This window comes from Bos indicus, unplaced genomic scaffold (assembly GCF_029378745.1).
Source record: "Bos indicus isolate NIAB-ARS_2022 breed Sahiwal x Tharparkar unplaced genomic scaffold, NIAB-ARS_B.indTharparkar_mat_pri_1.0 scaffold_66, whole genome shotgun sequence".
NCBI classification, from domain to species: domain Eukaryota; kingdom Metazoa; phylum Chordata; class Mammalia; order Artiodactyla; family Bovidae; genus Bos; species Bos indicus.
This window is the reverse complement of record NW_027223728.1, coordinates 53,536-77,604: the sequence shown is the minus strand read 5'-3', so window position 1 is coordinate 77,604 and position 24,069 is coordinate 53,536. Positions and strand designations below refer to the sequence as shown.

Below are 24,069 nucleotides of genomic sequence, written 5' to 3'. Positions count from 1 at the left end.
GCAGCCCTTGCAAACCCAACTGCTTCCAATACAAGAAAACTTTGACCTCAGGGAATGTCAGAGTCCCGTGAACTGGGAACTAGTCAATATGAAATATCTAGTAGTTTTGTTTTTGCTCCTCTACTGTAGACATGTCTAAGAGTCATCAACATGAAGCACAAAATGTTCATAGTGCCTCGGTTTGTTCTAAGGTAAAAATTGCTATATCGTTCTATCTGTCACAAGCTTGTCAACAAGAAAGTACCTCGAAAGAACAGGAACAAAACGAAAAATTAAATGTGATATGAGCTTTTAGATAAACTATGAACACTAATTACACTCGAAAATATCTGCCTATGAGAGTCTTGATTGAAGGCAGAGGAGAAGGGGACGACAGAGGCTAAGATGGTTGGATGGCATCACTGATTCGATGGACATGAGTTTGAGCAAGCCCCTGGAGTTGGTGATGGACACGGAAGCCCAGCGTCCTGCAGGCCACGGGGTCCCAAAGAGTCAGACACGACTGAGCCACTGAACTGAACTGAACATACAATCGTTTCTCCAGGTGTTTTGGTTACCCGAGTTTCTATCCTGTGCTAAACTAAGTGACGACAGTGTACTGAAGAGCTGGGTCATTTCCAAATAAATTAAAGTTCTGAAACATTCACGCCTTGAAAGGACCTCCCTTTTACACAGAAACAAAAGAGATTTTTGACTATCCAATAAGAGTGTCTGGCACCATCCTGACATGTGAAACGTAAGAAAGCAATTTTTTTTTGTTTTGTTTGGTTCTGATCTTGGGTGTGTGTGTGTGTGTGTGTGTGTGTGTGTGTGTGTGCGTGCGTGCGGGGGAGGGGAGGGGCGCTACTATCACTGATAGGTATGTTCACCAATCTGTCGAATGCCAATATAAAAGTCAGTTCTTGGTTGCTGAAGGGAACTGTATGACTTGGTATTAAAAGAAGGTATGTGGCATGAAATCGCATTTTCTGAAGGAAAACGACGTCGTTCTTTCTTCCAGGTGGCAGTTTCAGGATGGGAGAAGCAAAGGAATGGGTACAGAATGGGATCAGGAGGTTGTAGGGAACGTGGACCCCCAGAAAAGAGTGTTGTGCCTAGCACAAGGTTTCTTGAGAGGTTGAACTGCCTTTGCTAATGGATTTTAAGTTTCTTTACCTCTTCCGTGATCTCTTCTAGGTTGACCTAGAAGAGAAATCTTTTGTTAGCTTTGGCTAAGTGGAGAAGTATTGCTTCACGGTGACTTGTGTGATCCTACCTGACTGTTCTAAACCCTTTTGATATCTATGCACTGCTGCTGCTGCTGCTGCTGCTGCTGCTGCTGCGAAGTCGTTTCAGTCGTGTCCGAGTCTGTGTGACCCCATGGACGGCAGCCCACCAGGCCCCGCAGTCCCTGGGGTTCTCTAGGCAAGAACACTGGAGTGGGTTGCCATGTCCTCCTCCAATGCATGAAAGTGAAATGTGAAAGTGAAGTCGCTCAGTCGTGCCCGACTCTGAGCGACCCCATGGACTGCAGCCTACCAGGCTCTTCCGTCCATGAGATTTTCCAGGCAAGAGTACTGGAGTGGGGTGCCATTGCCTTCTCCCATATCTATTCACAAGCCTGCCTAAATCATTGACTTCTAGCCACCTTTGGGATGCCAATGCCCACCCACCCTTAGCAGGCCCCAGAGGAGAGAAAACACTTACCACAGGAGGTCCGGGTAAGGAACAAGGAACTAACAAGCTCCCACCAACCAGGATTCTGCAGAGGTCAACAAGAGGTCAGCAAGAGATGGGAGACTGCAGTCCAGAGGTCCTAGCAACTTCCAGCGAGCAGCAAAGACCCAGCATAGTCAAAACGAATTCAATGTTACCAAAAACAAATAAATAAACGGACAGAAGTTCTTGGAACACATGACTGAGGCTAGGGGTGAGGCAGTACATGTATGTGCCAGGATACTCTTAAAGTATACTCTTAACGTAGATGAGGAGAACAAGGTAGGAGGAAAACTTACTGTTTGGTTCAGGTCGCTTCTGAGCCTTTTGGGGGAACCGACCTGAAGCCAGAGTCTAGCCGAAATACACAGGCTTTGAACATCGCTGAAGACCAACATTTCCTAAGGAAAAAACGCATTGCTTAGCTCAAGGTTTGTCTGGGAAATTCTTACACATCAGGAGATGGCTCCGAGGTGGATTTCTACAAAGAACATCCATGCAAAGGACAAGCCTGCACAGCTCTGTGCACATCTGCCCCCTCCCCCCCTCACAGCCAGCAGCATTTCCAAGTGACCTCCTAAGGCCTTCGCCAAACTACAGGGGCACCTCTGGGCTTCCTGTTTCCCTCATTTTTCGGAATCTTTTCTAAAAAAAAAGAAAAACAAAAAACAAATTAAAAAAAAAAAAAAAAACCCGCACATTTCTTCGTACAATGCCACAGTGGAAGGAACACAGGCCTTCAATATTAAGACCTAAATTTGCAAAAAACTTGGAGCTTGGTTTTTTGTTTTGTTTGGTTTTGTTTTGTTTGAATCAAACCACCACATCATTTAAAATTTTTACACGTTCTAATTATTCGGTTCCAAAACACCAAACTTGTACTGCACACGGTCCCCATGGAAAGGCCCCCTCAGCAGGACAGCCACAGATGCTGCCATGAAAGGGCAGCAGGGTGCCCTCCTCCCTTGTTTGCTGCCTGGGCGGCCACCGGGTTTTGAAACCCATGCACCCTACTAAGTTTCTAGGGTGCAATTCGTGGACCCTTCCCTTTCCCATCCCAGCAGGTGGTCAAGGGCCCGCTGGCCTCCAAAGTGCCAGAAGCAGGGCTGGGCCAGCCGGCCAGAGTTCAGGGTTCTGGCCCTTGGACTTGCAGCGGACACTCGGCTGCTTGGGAAAACCGCGCGGCTCTGACCTTTCAGCAAAGGGGTGGAGCGGTCAAGGCCTTGAGCCCAAAGGCGAGGCCTTTCTGCGACCGCCAGGTTGTGCCAACAGAGGGCGGACTACGTGGTTCCCTGCTCCACGCAGTCCCAGTTCCCTGACCTGTGGTCCGCACCCCTCCGCCGCGCCCACTGGATGCCGACCCTTGGGGACCCAGGAGCGCACGCAGTGGGCGTTCCCAGCCGCCACGGCGACCCCCGAGAGGACAACGGGGAAGCCCTCCCCCACCCCCGCCAGGAGCCGACCCCCGCCCCGCGCCGCCCCGCCCCTGCCATGCTCCCGGTGCCTTCCCAGCCGCAGTGGGGATCCCCGGAGCACAACTGGGACCGCCCCCCATCCCCGCCACGACCCGATTCCCGACCCGCGCCGCCCGGCTTCGCCCCGCCCCGGGCGCGCTCCCGGTGCGCTGCCCACCTTCACCACGGGCTCCCGGTGAGCCCCGCCCCCACGCCCGGTTCCAGGAGAGCCTCTGGGACCTCGCTCCCGCCGCCCGGTGAAACGGGAGGACAATCCATCCAGCCCACAGAGGCAATCCAAGCTGTCTAGAATTCAGGGATCAAACGAGGGCTACGGAAAGGAAAGACGACCTGACCTAGGAGGGCCATGATATTCTATAGAACCGGACAAAGTTGGTTTCCAAGGAAACTTGATTCCTTGGAACCCGGAAAGCTGGTTCTTTTCATATGCAATTCCAAACCATGAGCTCCTTCCCAAAGCCTGCCTGGCCGCCAGCCCCACCCCCCACTCCCCAGAAAAAACGGCTCAAAGAAATCTTTTCCATCTCAGGCGGAAAACTGGAAGATGTCTTGTCTTGTCTGTCTGGATTGATGTCTGTGTCAGTGTGAGCCTTGTGATTTTTGATAATAGTGCTCAAGTTCTGAGTTCTTATTTCAATGGTCTCAAGACAAGGCAGCCCTTGCAAACCCAACTGCTTCCAATACAAGAAAACTTTGACCTCAGGGAATGTCAGAGTCCCGTGAACTGGGAACTAGTCAATATGAAATATCTAGTAGTTTTGTTTTTGCTCCTCTACTGTAGACATGTCTAAGAGTCATCAACATGAAGCACAAAATGTTCATAGTGCCTCGGTTTGTTCTAAGGTAAAAATTGCTATATCGTTCTATCTGTCACAAGCTTGTCAACAAGAAAGTACCTCGAAAGAACAGGAACAAAACGAAAAATTAAATGTGATATGAGCTTTTAGATAAACTATGAACACTAATTACACTCGAAAATATCTGCCTATGAGAGTCTTGATTGAAGGCAGAGGAGAAGGGGACGACAGAGGCTAAGATGGTTGGATGGCATCACTGATTCGATGGACATGAGTTTGAGCAAGCCCCTGGAGTTGGTGATGGACACGGAAGCCCAGCGTCCTGCAGGCCACGGGGTCCCAAAGAGTCAGACACGACTGAGCCACTGAACTGAACTGAACATACAATCGTTTCTCCAGGTGTTTTGGTTACCCGAGTTTCTATCCTGTGCTAAACTAAGTGACGACAGTGTACTGAAGAGCTGGGTCATTTCCAAATAAATTAAAGTTCTGAAACATTCACGCCTTGAAAGGACCTCCCTTTTACACAGAAACAAAAGAGATTTTTGACTATCCAATAAGAGTGTCTGGCACCATCCTGACATGTGAAACGTAAGAAAGCAATTTTTTTTTGTTTTGTTTGGTTCTGATCTTGGGTGTGTGTGTGTGTGTGTGTGTGTGTGTGTGTGTGTGTGCGTGCGTGCGGGGGAGGGGAGGGGCGCTACTATCACTGATAGGTATGTTCACCAATCTGTCGAATGCCAATATAAAAGTCAGTTCTTGGTTGCTGAAGGGAACTGTATGACTTGGTATTAAAAGAAGGTATGTGGCATGAAATCGCATTTTCTGAAGGAAAACGACGTCGTTCTTTCTTCCAGGTGGCAGTTTGAGGATGGGAGAAGCAAAGGAATGGGTACAGAATGGGATCAGGAGGTTGTAGGGAACGTGGACCCCCAGAAAAGAGTGTTGTGCCTAGCACAAGGTTTCTTGAGAGGTTGAACTGCCTTTGCTAATGGATTTTAAGTTTCTTTACCTCTTCCGTGATCTCTTCTAGGTTGACCTAGAAGAGAAATCTTTTGTTAGCTTTGGCTAAGTGGAGAAGTATTGCTTCACGGTGACTTGTGTGATCCTACCTGACTGTTCTAAACCCTTTTGATATCTATGCACTGCTGCTGCTGCTGCTGCTGCTGCTGCTGCTGCGAAGTCGTTTCAGTCGTGTCCGAGTCTGTGTGACCCCATGGACGGCAGCCCACCAGGCCCCGCAGTCCCTGGGGTTCTCTAGGCAAGAACACTGGAGTGGGTTGCCATGTCCTCCTCCAATGCATGAAAGTGAAATGTGAAAGTGAAGTCGCTCAGTCGTGCCCGACTCTGAGCGACCCCATGGACTGCAGCCTACCAGGCTCTTCCGTCCATGAGATTTTCCAGGCAAGAGTACTGGAGTGGGGTGCCATTGCCTTCTCCCATATCTATTCACAAGCCTGCCTAAATCATTGACTTCTAGCCACCTTTGGGATGCCAATGCCCACCCACCCTTAGCAGGCCCCAGAGGAGAGAAAACACTTACCACAGGAGGTCCGGGTAAGGAACAAGGAACTAACAAGCTCCCACCAACCAGGATTCTGCAGAGGTCAACAAGAGGTCAGCAAGAGATGGGAGACTGCAGTCCAGAGGTCCTAGCAACTTCCAGCGAGCAGCAAAGACCCAGCATAGTCAAAACGAATTCAATGTTACCAAAAACAAATAAATAAACGGACAGAAGTTCTTGGAACACATGACTGAGGCTAGGGGTGAGGCAGTACATGTATGTGCCAGGATACTCTTAAAGTATACTCTTAACGTAGATGAGGAGAACAAGGTAGGAGGAAAACTTACTGTTTGGTTCAGGTCGCTTCTGAGCCTTTTGGGGGAACCGACCTGAAGCCAGAGTCTAGCCGAAATACACAGGCTTTGAACATCGCTGAAGACCAACATTTCCTAAGGAAAAAACGCATTGCTTAGCTCAAGGTTTGTCTGGGAAATTCTTACACATCAGGAGATGGCTCCGAGGTGGATTTCTACAAAGAACATCCATGCAAAGGACAAGCCTGCACAGCTCTGTGCACATCTGCCCCCTCCCCCCCTCACAGCCAGCAGCATTTCCAAGTGACCTCCTAAGGCCTTCGCCAAACTACAGGGGCACCTCTGGGCTTCCTGTTTCCCTCATTTTTCGGAATCTTTTCTAAAAAAAAAGAAAAACAAAAAACAAATTAAAAAAAAAAAAAAAAAACCCGCACATTTCTTCGTACAATGCCACAGTGGAAGGAACACAGGCCTTCAATATTAAGACCTAAATTTGCAAAAAACTTGGAGCTTGGTTTTTTGTTTTGTTTGGTTTTGTTTTGTTTGAATCAAACCACCACATCATTTAAAATTTTTACACGTTCTAATTATTCGGTTCCAAAACACCAAACTTGTACTGCACACGGTCCCCATGGAAAGGCCCCCTCAGCAGGACAGCCACAGATGCTGCCATGAAAGGGCAGCAGGGTGCCCTCCTCCCTTGTTTGCTGCCTGGGCGGCCACCGGGTTTTGAAACCCATGCACCCTACTAAGTTTCTAGGGTGCAATTCGTGGACCCTTCCCTTTCCCATCCCAGCAGGTGGTCAAGGGCCCGCTGGCCTCCAAAGTGCCAGAAGCAGGGCTGGGCCAGCCGGCCAGAGTTCAGGGTTCTGGCCCTTGGACTTGCAGCGGACACTCGGCTGCTTGGGAAAACCGCGCGGCTCTGACCTTTCAGCAAAGGGGTGGAGCGGTCAAGGCCTTGAGCCCAAAGGCGAGGCCTTTCTGCGACCGCCAGGTTGTGCCAACAGAGGGCGGACTACGTGGTTCCCTGCTCCACGCAGTCCCAGTTCCCTGACCTGTGGTCCGCACCCCTCCGCCGCGCCCACTGGATGCCGACCCTTGGGGACCCAGGAGCGCACGCAGTGGGCGTTCCCAGCCGCCACGGCGACCCCCGAGAGGACAACGGGGAAGCCCTCCCCCACCCCCGCCAGGAGCCGACCCCCGCCCCGCGCCGCCCCGCCCCTGCCATGCTCCCGGTGCCTTCCCAGCCGCAGTGGGGATCCCCGGAGCACAACTGGGACCGCCCCCCATCCCCGCCACGACCCGATTCCCGACCCGCGCCGCCCGGCTTCGCCCCGCCCCGGGCGCGCTCCCGGTGCGCTGCCCACCTTCACCACGGGCTCCCGGTGAGCCCCGCCCCCACGCCCGGTTCCAGGAGAGCCTCTGGGACCTCGCTCCCGCCGCCCGGTGAAACGGGAGGACAATCCATCCAGCCCACAGAGGCAATCCAAGCTGTCTAGAATTCAGGGATCAAACGAGGGCTACGGAAAGGAAAGACGACCTGACCTAGGAGGGCCATGATATTCTATAGAACCGGACAAAGTTGGTTTCCAAGGAAACTTGATTCCTTGGAACCCGGAAAGCTGGTTCTTTTCATATGCAATTCCAAACCATGAGCTCCTTCCCAAAGCCTGCCTGGCCGCCAGCCCCACCCCCCACTCCCCAGAAAAAACGGCTCAAAGAAATCTTTTCCATCTCAGGCGGAAAACTGGAAGATGTCTTGTCTTGTCTGTCTGGATTGATGTCTGTGTCAGTGTGAGCCTTGTGATTTTTGATAATAGTGCTCAAGTTCTGAGTTCTTATTTCAATGGTCTCAAGACAAGGCAGCCCTTGCAAACCCAACTGCTTCCAATACAAGAAAACTTTGACCTCAGGGAATGTCAGAGTCCCGTGAACTGGGAACTAGTCAATATGAAATATCTAGTAGTTTTGTTTTTGCTCCTCTACTGTAGACATGTCTAAGAGTCATCAACATGAAGCACAAAATGTTCATAGTGCCTCGGTTTGTTCTAAGGTAAAAATTGCTATATCGTTCTATCTGTCACAAGCTTGTCAACAAGAAAGTACCTCGAAAGAACAGGAACAAAACGAAAAATTAAATGTGATATGAGCTTTTAGATAAACTATGAACACTAATTACACTCGAAAATATCTGCCTATGAGAGTCTTGATTGAAGGCAGAGGAGAAGGGGACGACAGAGGCTAAGATGGTTGGATGGCATCACTGATTCGATGGACATGAGTTTGAGCAAGCCCCTGGAGTTGGTGATGGACACGGAAGCCCAGCGTCCTGCAGGCCACGGGGTCCCAAAGAGTCAGACACGACTGAGCCACTGAACTGAACTGAACATACAATCGTTTCTCCAGGTGTTTTGGTTACCCGAGTTTCTATCCTGTGCTAAACTAAGTGACGACAGTGTACTGAAGAGCTGGGTCATTTCCAAATAAATTAAAGTTCTGAAACATTCACGCCTTGAAAGGACCTCCCTTTTACACAGAAACAAAAGAGATTTTTGACTATCCAATAAGAGTGTCTGGCACCATCCTGACATGTGAAACGTAAGAAAGCAATTTTTTTTTGTTTTGTTTGGTTCTGATCTTGGGTGTGTGTGTGTGTGTGTGTGTGTGTGTGTGTGTGTGTGTGCGTGCGTGCGGGGGAGGGGAGGGGCGCTACTATCACTGATAGGTATGTTCACCAATCTGTCGAATGCCAATATAAAAGTCAGTTCTTGGTTGCTGAAGGGAACTGTATGACTTGGTATTAAAAGAAGGTATGTGGCATGAAATCGCATTTTCTGAAGGAAAACGACGTCGTTCTTTCTTCCAGGTGGCAGTTTCAGGATGGGAGAAGCAAAGGAATGGGTACAGAATGGGATCAGGAGGTTGTAGGGAACGTGGACCCCCAGAAAAGAGTGTTGTGCCTAGCACAAGGTTTCTTGAGAGGTTGAACTGCCTTTGCTAATGGATTTTAAGTTTCTTTACCTCTTCCGTGATCTCTTCTAGGTTGACCTAGAAGAGAAATCTTTTGTTAGCTTTGGCTAAGTGGAGAAGTATTGCTTCACGGTGACTTGTGTGATCCTACCTGACTGTTCTAAACCCTTTTGATATCTATGCACTGCTGCTGCTGCTGCTGCTGCTGCTGCTGCGAAGTCGTTTCAGTCGTGTCCGAGTCTGTGTGACCCCATGGACGGCAGCCCACCAGGCCCCGCAGTCCCTGGGGTTCTCTAGGCAAGAACACTGGAGTGGGTTGCCATGTCCTCCTCCAATGCATGAAAGTGAAATGTGAAAGTGAAGTCGCTCAGTCGTGCCCGACTCTGAGCGACCCCATGGACTGCAGCCTACCAGGCTCTTCCGTCCATGAGATTTTCCAGGCAAGAGTACTGGAGTGGGGTGCCATTGCCTTCTCCCATATCTATTCACAAGCCTGCCTAAATCATTGACTTCTAGCCACCTTTGGGATGCCAATGCCCACCCACCCTTAGCAGGCCCCAGAGGAGAGAAAACACTTACCACAGGAGGTCCGGGTAAGGAACAAGGAACTAACAAGCTCCCACCAACCAGGATTCTGCAGAGGTCAACAAGAGGTCAGCAAGAGATGGGAGACTGCAGTCCAGAGGTCCTAGCAACTTCCAGCGAGCAGCAAAGACCCAGCATAGTCAAAACGAATTCAATGTTACCAAAAACAAATAAATAAACGGACAGAAGTTCTTGGAACACATGACTGAGGCTAGGGGTGAGGCAGTACATGTATGTGCCAGGATACTCTTAAAGTATACTCTTAACGTAGATGAGGAGAACAAGGTAGGAGGAAAACTTACTGTTTGGTTCAGGTCGCTTCTGAGCCTTTTGGGGGAACCGACCTGAAGCCAGAGTCTAGCCGAAATACACAGGCTTTGAACATCGCTGAAGACCAACATTTCCTAAGGAAAAAACGCATTGCTTAGCTCAAGGTTTGTCTGGGAAATTCTTACACATCAGGAGATGGCTCCGAGGTGGATTTCTACAAAGAACATCCATGCAAAGGACAAGCCTGCACAGCTCTGTGCACATCTGCCCCCTCCCCCCCTCACAGCCAGCAGCATTTCCAAGTGACCTCCTAAGGCCTTCGCCAAACTACAGGGGCACCTCTGGGCTTCCTGTTTCCCTCATTTTTCGGAATCTTTTCTAAAAAAAAAGAAAAACAAAAAACAAATTAAAAAAAAAAAAAAAAACCCGCACATTTCTTCGTACAATGCCACAGTGGAAGGAACACAGGCCTTCAATATTAAGACCTAAATTTGCAAAAAACTTGGAGCTTGGTTTTTTGTTTTGTTTGGTTTTGTTTTGTTTGAATCAAACCACCACATCATTTAAAATTTTTACACGTTCTAATTATTCGGTTCCAAAACACCAAACTTGTACTGCACACGGTCCCCATGGAAAGGCCCCCTCAGCAGGACAGCCACAGATGCTGCCATGAAAGGGCAGCAGGGTGCCCTCCTCCCTTGTTTGCTGCCTGGGCGGCCACCGGGTTTTGAAACCCATGCACCCTACTAAGTTTCTAGGGTGCAATTCGTGGACCCTTCCCTTTCCCATCCCAGCAGGTGGTCAAGGGCCCGCTGGCCTCCAAAGTGCCAGAAGCAGGGCTGGGCCAGCCGGCCAGAGTTCAGGGTTCTGGCCCTTGGACTTGCAGCGGACACTCGGCTGCTTGGGAAAACCGCGCGGCTCTGACCTTTCAGCAAAGGGGTGGAGCGGTCAAGGCCTTGAGCCCAAAGGCGAGGCCTTTCTGCGACCGCCAGGTTGTGCCAACAGAGGGCGGACTACGTGGTTCCCTGCTCCACGCAGTCCCAGTTCCCTGACCTGTGGTCCGCACCCCTCCGCCGCGCCCACTGGATGCCGACCCTTGGGGACCCAGGAGCGCACGCAGTGGGCGTTCCCAGCCGCCACGGCGACCCCCGAGAGGACAACGGGGAAGCCCTCCCCCACCCCCGCCTGGGGCCGACCCCCGCCCCGCGCCGCCCCGCCCCTGCCATGCTCCCGGTGCCTTCCCAGCCGCAGTGGGGATCCCCGGAGCACAACTGGGACCGCCCCCCATCCCCGCCACGACCCGATTCCCGACCCGCGCCGCCCGGCTTCGCCCCGCCCCGGGCGCGCTCCCGGTGCGCTGCCCACCTTCACCACGGGCTCCCGGTGAGCCCCGCCCCCACGCCCGGTTCCAGGAGAGCCTCTGGGACCTCGCTCCCGCCGCCCGGTGAAACGGGAGGACAATCCATCCAGCCCACAGAGGCAATCCAAGCTGTCTAGAATTCAGGGATCAAACGAGGGCTACGGAAAGGAAAGACGACCTGACCTAGGAGGGCCATGATATTCTATAGAACCGGACAAAGTTGGTTTCCAAGGAAACTTGATTCCTTGGAACCCGGAAAGCTGGTTCTTTTCATATGCAATTCCAAACCATGAGCTCCTTCCCAAAGCCTGCCTGGCCGCCAGCCCCACCCCCCACTCCCCAGAAAAAACGGCTCAAAGAAATCTTTTCCATCTCAGGCGGAAAACTGGAAGATGTCTTGTCTTGTCTGTCTGGATTGATGTCTGTGTCAGTGTGAGCCTTGTGATTTTTGATAATAGTGCTCAAGTTCTGAGTTCTTATTTCAATGGTCTCAAGACAAGGCAGCCCTTGCAAACCCAACTGCTTCCAATACAAGAAAACTTTGACCTCAGGGAATGTCAGAGTCCCGTGAACTGGGAACTAGTCAATATGAAATATCTAGTAGTTTTGTTTTTGCTCCTCTACTGTAGACATGTCTAAGAGTCATCAACATGAAGCACAAAATGTTCATAGTGCCTCGGTTTGTTCTAAGGTAAAAATTGCTATATCGTTCTATCTGTCACAAGCTTGTCAACAAGAAAGTACCTCGAAAGAACAGGAACAAAACGAAAAATTAAATGTGATATGAGCTTTTAGATAAACTATGAACACTAATTACACTCGAAAATATCTGCCTATGAGAGTCTTGATTGAAGGCAGAGGAGAAGGGGACGACAGAGGCTAAGATGGTTGGATGGCATCACTGATTCGATGGACATGAGTTTGAGCAAGCCCCTGGAGTTGGTGATGGACACGGAAGCCCAGCGTCCTGCAGGCCACGGGGTCCCAAAGAGTCAGACACGACTGAGCCACTGAACTGAACTGAACATACAATCGTTTCTCCAGGTGTTTTGGTTACCCGAGTTTCTATCCTGTGCTAAACTAAGTGACGACAGTGTACTGAAGAGCTGGGTCATTTCCAAATAAATTAAAGTTCTGAAACATTCACGCCTTGAAAGGACCTCCCTTTTACACAGAAACAAAAGAGATTTTTGACTATCCAATAAGAGTGTCTGGCACCATCCTGACATGTGAAACGTAAGAAAGCAATTTTTTTTTGTTTTGTTTGGTTCTGATCTTGGGTGTGTGTGTGTGTGTGTGTGTGTGTGTGTGTGTGTGCGTGCGTGCGGGGGAGGGGAGGGGCGCTACTATCACTGATAGGTATGTTCACCAATCTGTCGAATGCCAATATAAAAGTCAGTTCTTGGTTGCTGAAGGGAACTGTATGACTTGGTATTAAAAGAAGGTATGTGGCATGAAATCGCATTTTCTGAAGGAAAACGACGTCGTTCTTTCTTCCAGGTGGCAGTTTCAGGATGGGAGAAGCAAAGGAATGGGTACAGAATGGGATCAGGAGGTTGTAGGGAACGTGGACCCCCAGAAAAGAGTGTTGTGCCTAGCACAAGGTTTCTTGAGAGGTTGAACTGCCTTTGCTAATGGATTTTAAGTTTCTTTACCTCTTCCGTGATCTCTTCTAGGTTGACCTAGAAGAGAAATCTTTTGTTAGCTTTGGCTAAGTGGAGAAGTATTGCTTCACGGTGACTTGTGTGATCCTACCTGACTGTTCTAAACCCTTTTGATATCTATGCACTGCTGCTGCTGCTGCTGCTGCTGCTGCTGCTGCGAAGTCGTTTCAGTCGTGTCCGAGTCTGTGTGACCCCATGGACGGCAGCCCACCAGGCCCCGCAGTCCCTGGGGTTCTCTAGGCAAGAACACTGGAGTGGGTTGCCATGTCCTCCTCCAATGCATGAAAGTGAAATGTGAAAGTGAAGTCGCTCAGTCGTGCCCGACTCTGAGCGACCCCATGGACTGCAGCCTACCAGGCTCTTCCGTCCATGAGATTTTCCAGGCAAGAGTACTGGAGTGGGGTGCCATTGCCTTCTCCCATATCTATTCACAAGCCTGCCTAAATCATTGACTTCTAGCCACCTTTGGGATGCCAATGCCCACCCACCCTTAGCAGGCCCCAGAGGAGAGAAAACACTTACCACAGGAGGTCCGGGTAAGGAACAAGGAACTAACAAGCTCCCACCAACCAGGATTCTGCAGAGGTCAACAAGAGGTCAGCAAGAGATGGGAGACTGCAGTCCAGAGGTCCTAGCAACTTCCAGCGAGCAGCAAAGACCCAGCATAGTCAAAACGAATTCAATGTTACCAAAAACAAATAAATAAACGGACAGAAGTTCTTGGAACACATGACTGAGGCTAGGGGTGAGGCAGTACATGTATGTGCCAGGATACTCTTAAAGTATACTCTTAACGTAGATGAGGAGAACAAGGTAGGAGGAAAACTTACTGTTTGGTTCAGGTCGCTTCTGAGCCTTTTGGGGGAACCGACCTGAAGCCAGAGTCTAGCCGAAATACACAGGCTTTGAACATCGCTGAAGACCAACATTTCCTAAGGAAAAAACGCATTGCTTAGCTCAAGGTTTGTCTGGGAAATTCTTACACATCAGGAGATGGCTCCGAGGTGGATTTCTACAAAGAACATCCATGCAAAGGACAAGCCTGCACAGCTCTGTGCACATCTGCCCCCTCCCCCCCTCACAGCCAGCAGCATTTCCAAGTGACCTCCTAAGGCCTTCGCCAAACTACAGGGGCACCTCTGGGCTTCCTGTTTCCCTCATTTTTCGGAATCTTTTCTAAAAAAAAAGAAAAACAAAAAACAAATTAAAAAAAAAAAAAAAAACCCGCACATTTCTTCGTACAATGCCACAGTGGAAGGAACACAGGCCTTCAATATTAAGACCTAAATTTGCAAAAAACTTGGAGCTTGGTTTTTTGTTTTGTTTGGTTTTGTTTTGTTTGAATCAAACCACCACATCATTTAAAATTTTTACACGTTCTAATTATTCGGTTCCAAAACACCAAACTTGTACTGCACACGGTCCCCATGGAAAGGCCCCCTCAGCAGGACAGCCACAGATGCTGCCATGAAAGGGCAGCAGGGTGCCCTCCTCCCTTGTTTGCTGCCTGGGCGGCCACCGGGTTTTGAAACCCATGCACCCTACTAAGTTTCTAGGGTGCAATTCGTGGACCCTTCCCTTTCCCATCCCAGCAGGTGGTCAAGGGCCCGCTGGCCTCCAAAGTGCCAGAAGCAGGGCTGGGCCAGCCGGCCAGAGTTCAGGGTTCTGGCCCTTGGACTTGCAGCGGACACTCGGCTGCTTGGGAAAACCGCGCGGCTCTGACCTTTCAGCAAAGGGGTGGAGCGGTCAAGGCCTTGAGCCCAAAGGCGAGGCCTTTCTGCGACCGCCAGGTTGTGCCAACAGAGGGCGGACTACGTGGTTCCCTGCTCCACGCAGTCCCAGTTCCCTGACCTGTGGTCCGCACCCCTCCGCCGCGCCCACTGGATGCCGACCCTTGGGGACCCAGGAGCGCACGCAGTGGGCGTTCCCAGCCGCCACGGCGACCCCCGAGAGGACAACGGGGAAGCCCTCCCCCACCCCCGCCAGGAGCCGACCCCCGCCCCGCGCCGCCCCGCCCCTGCCATGCTCCCGGTGCCTTCCCAGCCGCAGTGGGGATCCCCGGAGCACAACTGGGACCGCCCCCCATCCCCGCCACGACCCGATTCCCGACCCGCGCCGCCCGGCTTCGCCCCGCCCCGGGCGCGCTCCCGGTGCGCTGCCCACCTTCACCACGGGCTCCCGGTGAGCCCCGCCCCCACGCCCGGTTCCAGGAGAGCCTCTGGGACCTCGCTCCCGCCGCCCGGTGAAACGGGAGGACAATCCATCCAGCCCACAGAGGCAATCCAAGCTGTCTAGAATTCAGGGATCAAACGAGGGCTACGGAAAGGAAAGACGACCTGACCTAGGAGGGCCATGATATTCTATAGAACCGGACAAAGTTGGTTTCCAAGGAAACTTGATTCCTTGGAACCCGGAAAGCTGGTTCTTTTCATATGCAATTCCAAACCATGAGCTCCTTCCCAAAGCCTGCCTGGCCGCCAGCCCCACCCCCCACTCCCCAGAAAAAACGGCTCAAAGAAATCTTTTCCATCTCAGGCGGAAAACTGGAAGATGTCTTGTCTTGTCTGTCTGGATTGATGTCTGTGTCAGTGTGAGCCTTGTGATTTTTGATAATAGTGCTCAAGTTCTGAGTTCTTATTTCAATGGTCTCAAGACAAGGCAGCCCTTGCAAACCCAACTGCTTCCAATACAAGAAAACTTTGACCTCAGGGAATGTCAGAGTCCCGTGAACTGGGAACTAGTCAATATGAAATATCTAGTAGTTTTGTTTTTGCTCCTCTACTGTAGACATGTCTAAGAGTCATCAACATGAAGCACAAAATGTTCATAGTGCCTCGGTTTGTTCTAAGGTAAAAATTGCTATATCGTTCTATCTGTCACAAGCTTGTCAACAAGAAAGTACCTCGAAAGAACAGGAACAAAACGAAAAATTAAATGTGATATGAGCTTTTAGATAAACTATGAACACTAATTACACTCGAAAATATCTGCCTATGAGAGTCTTGATTGAAGGCAGAGGAGAAGGGGACGACAGAGGCTAAGATGGTTGGATGGCATCACTGATTCGATGGACATGAGTTTGAGCAAGCCCCTGGAGTTGGTGATGGACACGGAAGCCCAGCGTCCTGCAGGCCACGGGGTCCCAAAGAGTCAGACACGACTGAGCCACTGAACTGAACTGAACATACAATCGTTTCTCCAGGTGTTTTGGTTACCCGAGTTTCTATCCTGTGCTAAACTAAGTGACGACAGTGTACTGAAGAGCTGGGTCATTTCCAAATAAATTAAAGTTCTGAAACATTCACGCCTTGAAAGGACCTCCCTTTTACACAGAAACAAAAGAGATTTTTGACTATCCAATAAGAGTGTCTGGCACCATCCTGACATGTGAAACGTAAGAAAGCAATTTTTTTTTGTTTTGTTTGGTTCTGATCTTGGGTGTGTGTGTGTGTGTGTGTGTGTGTGTGTGTGTGCGTGCGTGCGGGGGAGGGGAGGGGCGCTACTATCACTGATAGGTATGTTCACCAATCTGTCGAATGCCAATATAAAAGTCAGTTCTTGGTTGCTGAAGGGAACTGTATGACTTGGTATTAAAAGAAGGTATGTGGCATGAAATCGCATTTTCTGAAGGAAAACGACGTCGTTCTTTCTTCCAGGTGGCAGTTTCAGGATGGGAGAAGCAAAGGAATGGGTACAGAATGGGATCAGGAGGTTGTAGGGAACGTGGACCCCCAGAAAAGAGTGTTGTGCCTAGCACAAGGTTTCTTGAGAGGTTGAACTGCCTTTGCTAATGGATTTTAAGTTTCTTTACCTCTTCCGTGATCTCTTCTAGGTTGACCTAGAAGAGAAATCTTTTGTTAGCTTTGGCTAAGTGGAGAAGTATTGCTTCACGGTGACTTGTGTGATCCTACCTGACTGTTCTAAACCCTTTTGATATCTATGCACTGCTGCTGCTGCTGCTGCTGCTGCTGCTGCTGCGAAGTCGTTTCAGTCGTGTCCGAGTCTGTGTGACCCCATGGACGGCAGCCCACCAGGCCCCGCAGTCCCTGGGGTTCTCTAGGCAAGAACACTGGAGTGGGTTGCCATGTCCTCCTCCAATGCATGAAAGTGAAATGTGAAAGTGAAGTCGCTCAGTCGTGCCCGACTCTGAGCGACCCCATGGACTGCAGCCTACCAGGCTCTTCCGTCCATGAGATTTTCCAGGCAAGAGTACTGGAGTGGGGTGCCATTGCCTTCTCCCATATCTATTCACAAGCCTGCCTAAATCATTGACTTCTAGCCACCTTTGGGATGCCAATGCCCACCCACCCTTAGCAGGCCCCAGAGGAGAGAAAACACTTACCACAGGAGGTCCGGGTAAGGAACAAGGAACTAACAAGCTCCCACCAACCAGGATTCTGCAGAGGTCAACAAGAGGTCAGCAAGAGATGGGAGACTGCAGTCCAGAGGTCCTAGCAACTTCCAGCGAGCAGCAAAGACCCAGCATAGTCAAAACGAATTCAATGTTACCAAAAACAAATAAATAAACGGACAGAAGTTCTTGGAACACATGACTGAGGCTAGGGGTGAGGCAGTACATGTATGTGCCAGGATACTCTTAAAGTATACTCTTAACGTAGATGAGGAGAACAAGGTAGGAGGAAAACTTACTGTTTGGTTCAGGTCGCTTCTGAGCCTTTTGGGGGAACCGACCTGAAGCCAGAGTCTAGCCGAAATACACAGGCTTTGAACATCGCTGAAGACCAACATTTCCTAAGGAAAAAACGCATTGCTTAGCTCAAGGTTTGTCTGGGAAATTCTTACACATCAGGAGATGGCTCCGAGGTGGATTTCTACAAAGAACATCCATGCAAAGGACAAGCCTGCACAGCTCTGTGCACATCTGCCCCCTCCCCCCCTCACAGCCAGCAGCATTTCCAAGTGACCTCCTAAGGCCTTCGCCAAACTACAGGGGCACCTCTGGGCTTCCTGTTTCCCTCATTTTTCGGAATCTTTTCTAAAAAAAAAGAAAAACAAAAAACAAATTAAAAAAAAAAAAAAAACCCGCACATTTCTTCGTACAATGCCACAGTGGAAGGAACACAGGCCTTCAATATTAAGACCTAAATTTGCAAAAAACTTGGAGCTTGGTTTTTTGTTTTGTTTGGTTTTGTTTTGTTTGAATCAAACCACCACATCATTTAAAATTTTTACACGTTCTAATTATTCGGTTCCAAAACACCAAACTTGTACTGCACACGGTCCCCATGGAAAGGCCCCCTCAGCAGGACAGCCACAGATGCTGCCATGAAAGGGCAGCAGGGTGCCCTCCTCCCTTGTTTGCTGCCTGGGCGGCCACCGGGTTTTGAAACCCATGCACCCTACTAAGTTTCTAGGGTGCAATTCGTGGACCCTTCCCTTTCCCATCCCAGCAGGTGGTCAAGGGCCCGCTGGCCTCCAAAGTGCCAGAAGCAGGGCTGGGCCAGCCGGCCAGAGTTCAGGGTTCTGGCCCTTGGACTTGCAGCGGACACTCGGCTGCTTGGGAAAACCGCGCGGCTCTGACCTTTCAGCAAAGGGGTGGAGCGGTCAAGGCCTTGAGCCCAAAGGCGAGGCCTTTCTGCGACCGCCAGGTTGTGCCAACAGAGGGCGGACTACGTGGTTCCCTGCTCCACGCAGTCCCAGTTCCCTGACCTGTGGTCCGCACCCCTCCGCCGCGCCCACTGGATGCCGATCCTTGGGGACCCAGGAGCGCACGCAGTGGGCGTTCCCAGCCGCCATGGCGACCCCTGAGAGGCTCACTGACCTCGCCGTCGTACCTTGAGAAACCGCACACTGGGGCCGCGCTCGAGAACAACCCCGAGACTCCCCCGTCATCGCGAGATGAGGGCCGTCGTCTCCTGCATGGCCTAGAGACCAATCTCGCGACCTCTCTCCAAACGCCTCAGGAGCCTTGAATCCGTTTAGTCCACCCAGTGAGCTCCAAGAGAAACCCGTCGCATTTGAGAGCAGAGCGGGTTTCTGTGCTTCTACTCGAGATGAATGCCTGTCTCCCCGGGTGCATCTGGAATGCAACCCCGAGATCCCTGTCGCCCGTGGAGAGGAACATTTGCTTCTGGACACAAGCCTAGATGAGGTCTATTGGCCTTGCAGTCACTCGAGAGAAATCCCCAGCTTTCCTTCGCAACTCGAATGGAAGATTGGACTTCCCTGGGCCAACACAAGAGGCATCCTGAATTCCCCGTCGTAATTCGAGAATCCTGCTACACCTCGAGAAAAACCACGTGGTTCCCCCGTCATCGCAAGATATAGCCCTGTGCCGCTACAGCGTCTCAGGAGAAGTCCCACTTTAGGAATTGGAGTTCGAAACGGTACTTGTCACCCTTGATGCGACCCACAAAGTGCCCCGACATCCCGGTCTCACTCGAGAGGAACACGGAAGTTTTCCGGCACCACTTCCTCTGAGCCGCTTCTACCCTCCTGATCTGGACAGGAGGGTCGACTCCCCTATTTGTCTAGAAGGAGTTCCCGACCTTCCTGTCGCACCTCAGGATGAGGCCGGTCTCACGACGACATTCCAGACGTGGCCTCGTGGGTGGTTCCACATTCCGAAGGACCCCAATTTCCCGGTCCCCTCTTGATAAGAACCCGATGCCCGGACACCTCTTCGATCTCCACCCTTTGAGTGAAGTCAACACGAAGGGGTAGTGACTCGCCCGTGCATCGTCGGGAAAAAACCCCCAGGTTCCAAATACCACTCGACAAGTGGCCTGTCTCCCCGGGAACACCTCGAGAGGCAAACGGAGTTCCATGCCTCAACACAAGACGAGGCCTGACTCTCCTTTCCCAAGTCTGCAGGGACCCTGGGATCGGAGTCTGAAATCAGAGGAACCCTGAGGTTCCTGCCTCAACTGGAGATGAGGCCCTCTTCCAATGCACCAAACCCAGTGGAGTGCCGAGAGGCCCCTCCCACCTCCAGTTTCCCTGACTTCTAAGAGCCACCATGAGAAGCCCCCTGAGGTCACCTGCACAAGTCGAGGGAACCCAGGGTGTCCTGCCTCAACCCGAGAAAGACCTCGAGAGACCTTCTTCAACACGTCTCGAGGCCAGATTCCCCTACTATGACTTGACAGCAATGACGCGCTCCCCCTCGCAACTCGCATGGAGACCCGACTTCCCTGGCGCCCCATGAGAGGCTCACTGACCTCGCGTCGTACCTATGGAGAAACCGCACACTGGGGCCGCTGCTCGAGAACAACCCCGAGCCTCCCCCTCATCGCGACTTGAGGGCCTTCGTCTCCTGTATGGCCTAGAGACCAATCTCTCGACCTCTCTCCAAACGCCTCAGGAGGCTTGACTCCCTTTAGTCCACCCAGTGAGCTCCAAGAGATACCCGTCGCGACTCAAGAGCAGAGCGGGGTTCTTTGCTTCCACTCGAGATGGATGCCTGTCTCCCCGGGTGCGTCTGGAATGCAACCCCGAGATCCCTTTCGCCCCTGGAGAGGAACATTGGCTTCTGGACACAAGCCTAGATGAGGTCTATTGGCCCTGCAGTCACTCGAGAGCAATCCCCAGCTTTCCTTCGCAACTCGAATGGAAGATTGGACTTCCCTGGGCCAACACAAGAGGCATCCTGAATTCCCCGTCGTAACTCGAGAATCCCGCTGCAATTCGAGAAAATCCACGTGGTTCCCCCGTCATCGCAAGATGAAGCCCTTTCCCGCTACAGTGTCTCAGGAGAAGTCCCACGTTAGGTATTGGAGGTCGAAACGGAACTTGGCACCCTTGATGCGACCCACAAAGTGCCCCGACATCCCGGTCTCCCTCAAGAGGAACACCGAGGTTTTCCCGCACCACTTCCTCTGAGCCCCTTCTACCCTCCTGATCTGGACAGGAGGGTCGACTCCCCTGCTTTGTCTGGAAGGGGTTCCCGACCTTCCGGTCGCACCTCAGGATGAGGCCGGTCTCACGACGACATTCCAGACGTGGCCTCGTGGGTGGTTCCACGTTCCGAAGCACCCCGATTTCCCGGTCCACTCTTGATAAGAACCCGATTCCCGGACACCTCTTCGAACTCCACCCTGTGAATGAAGTCAACACGAAGGGGCAGTGACTCGCCCGTGCATCGTCGGGAAAAGACCCCCAGGTTCCAAATACCGCTCGACAAGTGGCCTGTCTCCCCGGGAACACCTCGAGAGGCAAGCGGAGTTCCATGCCTCAACCCAAGACGAGGCCTGACTCTCCTGTCCCAAGTCTGCAGGGACCTTGCGATGGGAGTCTGAAGTCAGAGGAACCCTGAGGTTCCTGCCTCAACTGGAGATGAGGCCCTCTTCCAATGCACCAAACCCAGTGGAGTGCCGAGAGGCCCCTCCCACCTCCAGTTTCCCTGACTTCTCAGAGCCACCATGAGAAGCCCCCTGAGGTCACCTGCACAAGTCGAGGGACCCCAGGGTGTCCTGCCTCAACCCGAGAAAGACCTCGAGAGACCTTCTTCAACACGTCTCGAGGCCAGATTCCCCTACTGCCGTGAGCCGGCATATTGCATATTGAGTGCATATTGCATATTGCATATTGAGTGCAGCACTTTCCACAGCATCATCTTTCAGGATCTGGAGTAGCTCCACTGGAATTCTATCACTGCTGGGAGCCAGTGAGGAACTCCGCCCATGACAAAGGTCATGAGGAAGGAGGCTCGGCATACGCAAAGGCGGGATCGAGCTTCAGGAGTCCCCCTGGAAATTCTCGAGCATATACCCCCAAAACCAGAGTCTGCCTACTTTCTGCTTGTGCTTTCACCTAAACCTCTGACTTTACGGGGGGCTCTCCCCCACTACCTCTCTCTGAAAAAAGAGTTAGCTTACAGTTCCAGTTAATAATTCCTGGGTGTGACAGTGTTTAACCTACAAACTCCTTTGGAAATCCTCTAGCCTGCCTGAATAGGTTTTTCCGGCCACATGTGATTGTTCAGAGCCTCCCAACTGTGAGAGGCAGGAGATGTTCTAAACTGTCTAAACACAGATTCTTTTGAGTAGTTACAAGATTGATTAGAAATTGTATTGGTGAATGGTTTTTCACTTGTTGGGCCATTGTTTGCTGCTAAGTTTCCATATCCCTTACCTGCTGTGTCCCTGGCAGTGTATTGATTAATATAATTGGTGTAAGTAGTAGCTTTAATGTTTGTAACCTGGGACCCTTGAGTTAATTCTTTTTCTTGTTATAGCCCACCACACCTTTGCTCTGTAGGAATGCAACTTTATCTAATGCTTTTTTGGAGGGTGGCTCCTGACCAACCACCTTTAGAGAAAAATAAGTTTTCTGAAGAAAAGGTCTTAAAATGTTAACAGGCCTCCGGGCCAGAAGATGATGCAAATCACCTAAGCTTTTGCATATGATAAGTTTGCAGGAAGAAAGCCTGGTTTGCTGCAAGACTCGACCCCTTCCCCCATTATCCTCTATGCATAACTTAAGGTATAAAAACTACTTTGAAAAATAAAGTGCGGGCCTTGTTCACCGAAACTTGGTCTCACCATGTCGTTCTTTCTCTTACCTTCTGGCTGAATTATTCAGCCTCTTTTCTCCACTGAGTTTCCTCACTGAGCTATCCTCATTCTATTACTCTTTATATCCTTAATTAACATTTAATTAAGCAGTGGTTTCCTGATCTTCGCCTACGCCGTCTCTCCTTCGAATACCCTGGATCAGCCGGGGCTGGTCCCCGGCACCCTACCATGGCTCGAGAGCAATGACGCGCTCGCCCTCGCCACTCGCATGGAGACCCGACTTCCCTGGCGCCCCACGAGAGGCTAACTGACCTCGCCGTCGGACCTCGTGAGAAAGCGCACACTGGGGCCGCCGCTCGAGAACAACCCCAAGACTCCCCCGTCATCGCGAGATGAGGGCCTTCGTCTCCTGCATGGCCTAGAGACCAATCTCGCGACCTCTCTCCAAACGCCTCAGGAGGCTTGACTCCCTTTAGTCCACCCAGTGAGCTCCAAGAGATACCCGTCGCGACTCGAGAGCAGAGCGGGGTTCTTTGCTTCCACTCGAGATGGATGCCTGTCTCCCCGGGTGTGTCTGGAATGCAACCCCGAGATCCCTGTCGCCCCTGGAGAGGAACACTGGCTTCTGGACACAAGCCTAGATGAGGTCTATTGGCCCTGCAGTCACTCGAGAGAAATCCCCAGCTTTCCTTCGCAACTCGAATGGAAGATTGGACTTCCCTGGGCCTACACAAGAGGCATCCTGAATTCCCCGTCGTAACTCGAGAATCCTGCTACACCTCGAGAAAAACCACGTGGTTCCCCCGTCATCGCAAAATGTAGCCCTGTGCCGCTACAGCGTCTCAGGAGAAGTCCCACTTTAGGAATTGGAGTTCGAAACGGTACTTGTCACCCTTGATGCGACCCACAAAGTGCCCCGACATCCCGGTCTCCCTCGAGAGGAACACCGAAGTTTTCCGGCAACACTTCCTCTGAGCCTCTTCTTCCCTCCTGATCTGGACAGGAGGGTCGACTCCCCTGCTTTGTCTGGAAGGGGTTCCCGATCTTCCGGTCGCACCTCAGGATGAGGCCGGTCTCACGACGACATTCCAGACGTGGCCTCGTGGGTGGTTCCACATTCCGAAGGACCCCGATTTCCCGGTGCCCTCTTGATAAGAACCCGATGCCCGGACACCTCTTCGAACTCCACCCTGTGAATGAAGTCAACACGAAGGGGCAGTGACTCGCCCGTGCATCGTCGGGAAAAGACCCCCAGGTTCCAAATACCGCTCGACAAGTGGCCTGTCTCCCCGGGAACACCTCGAGAGGCAAGCGGAGTTCCATGCCTCAACCCAAGACGAGGCCTGACTCTCCTGTCCCAAGTCTGCAGGGACCTTGCGATCGGAGTCTGAAGTCAGAGGAACCCTGAGGTTCCTGCCTCAACTGGTGATGAGGCCCTCTTCCAATGCACCAAACCCAGTGGAGTGCCGAGAGGCCCCTCCCACCTCCAGTTTCCCTGACTTCTCAGAGCCACCATGAGAAGCCCCCTGAGGTCACCTGCACAAGTCGAGGGACCCCAGGGTGTCCTGCCTCAACCCGAGAAAGACCTCGAGAGACCTTCTTCAACACGTCTCGAGGCCAGATTCCCCTACTATGACTTGAGAGTAAAGACGCGCTCCCCCTCGCCATTCTCATGGAGACCCGACTTCCTTGCCGCCCCACGAGAGGCTCACTGACCTCGCCGTCGTACCTCGTGAGAAACCGCACACTGGGGCCGCCGCTCGAGAACAACCCCGAGCCTCCCCCGTCATCGCGACTTGAGGGCCTTCGTCTCCTGTATGGCCTAGAGACCAGTCTCTCGACCTCTCTCCAAACGCCTCAGGAGGCTTGACTCCCTTTAGTCCACCCAGTGAGCTCCAAGAGATACCCGTCGCGACTCAAGAGCAGAGCGGGGTTCTTTGCTTCCACTCGAGATGGATG

At 51.6% G+C, this 24,069-nt stretch overlaps 1 long non-coding RNA gene across 7 annotated transcripts in view; it reads right to left on the bottom strand.

The window, feature by feature from the left end:
- Positions 1 to 23,992, bottom strand: part of LOC139182037 (uncharacterized) — a 437,603-nt gene extending 413,611 nt beyond the window's left edge. For 3 of the 7 annotated variants that reach the window (XR_011565621.1, XR_011565620.1, XR_011565623.1), the window contains exons 1-3: positions 23,168 to 23,815; positions 20,559 to 20,691; positions 19,157 to 19,289 (exon numbers count right to left, since the gene is read on the bottom strand). This is a non-coding gene — a long non-coding RNA (uncharacterized lncRNA). The other 4 variants (XR_011565619.1, XR_011565618.1, XR_011565617.1 and 1 more) reach the window with 4 other exon arrangements.
- Positions 23,993 to 24,069: the final 77 nt, after the last annotated feature.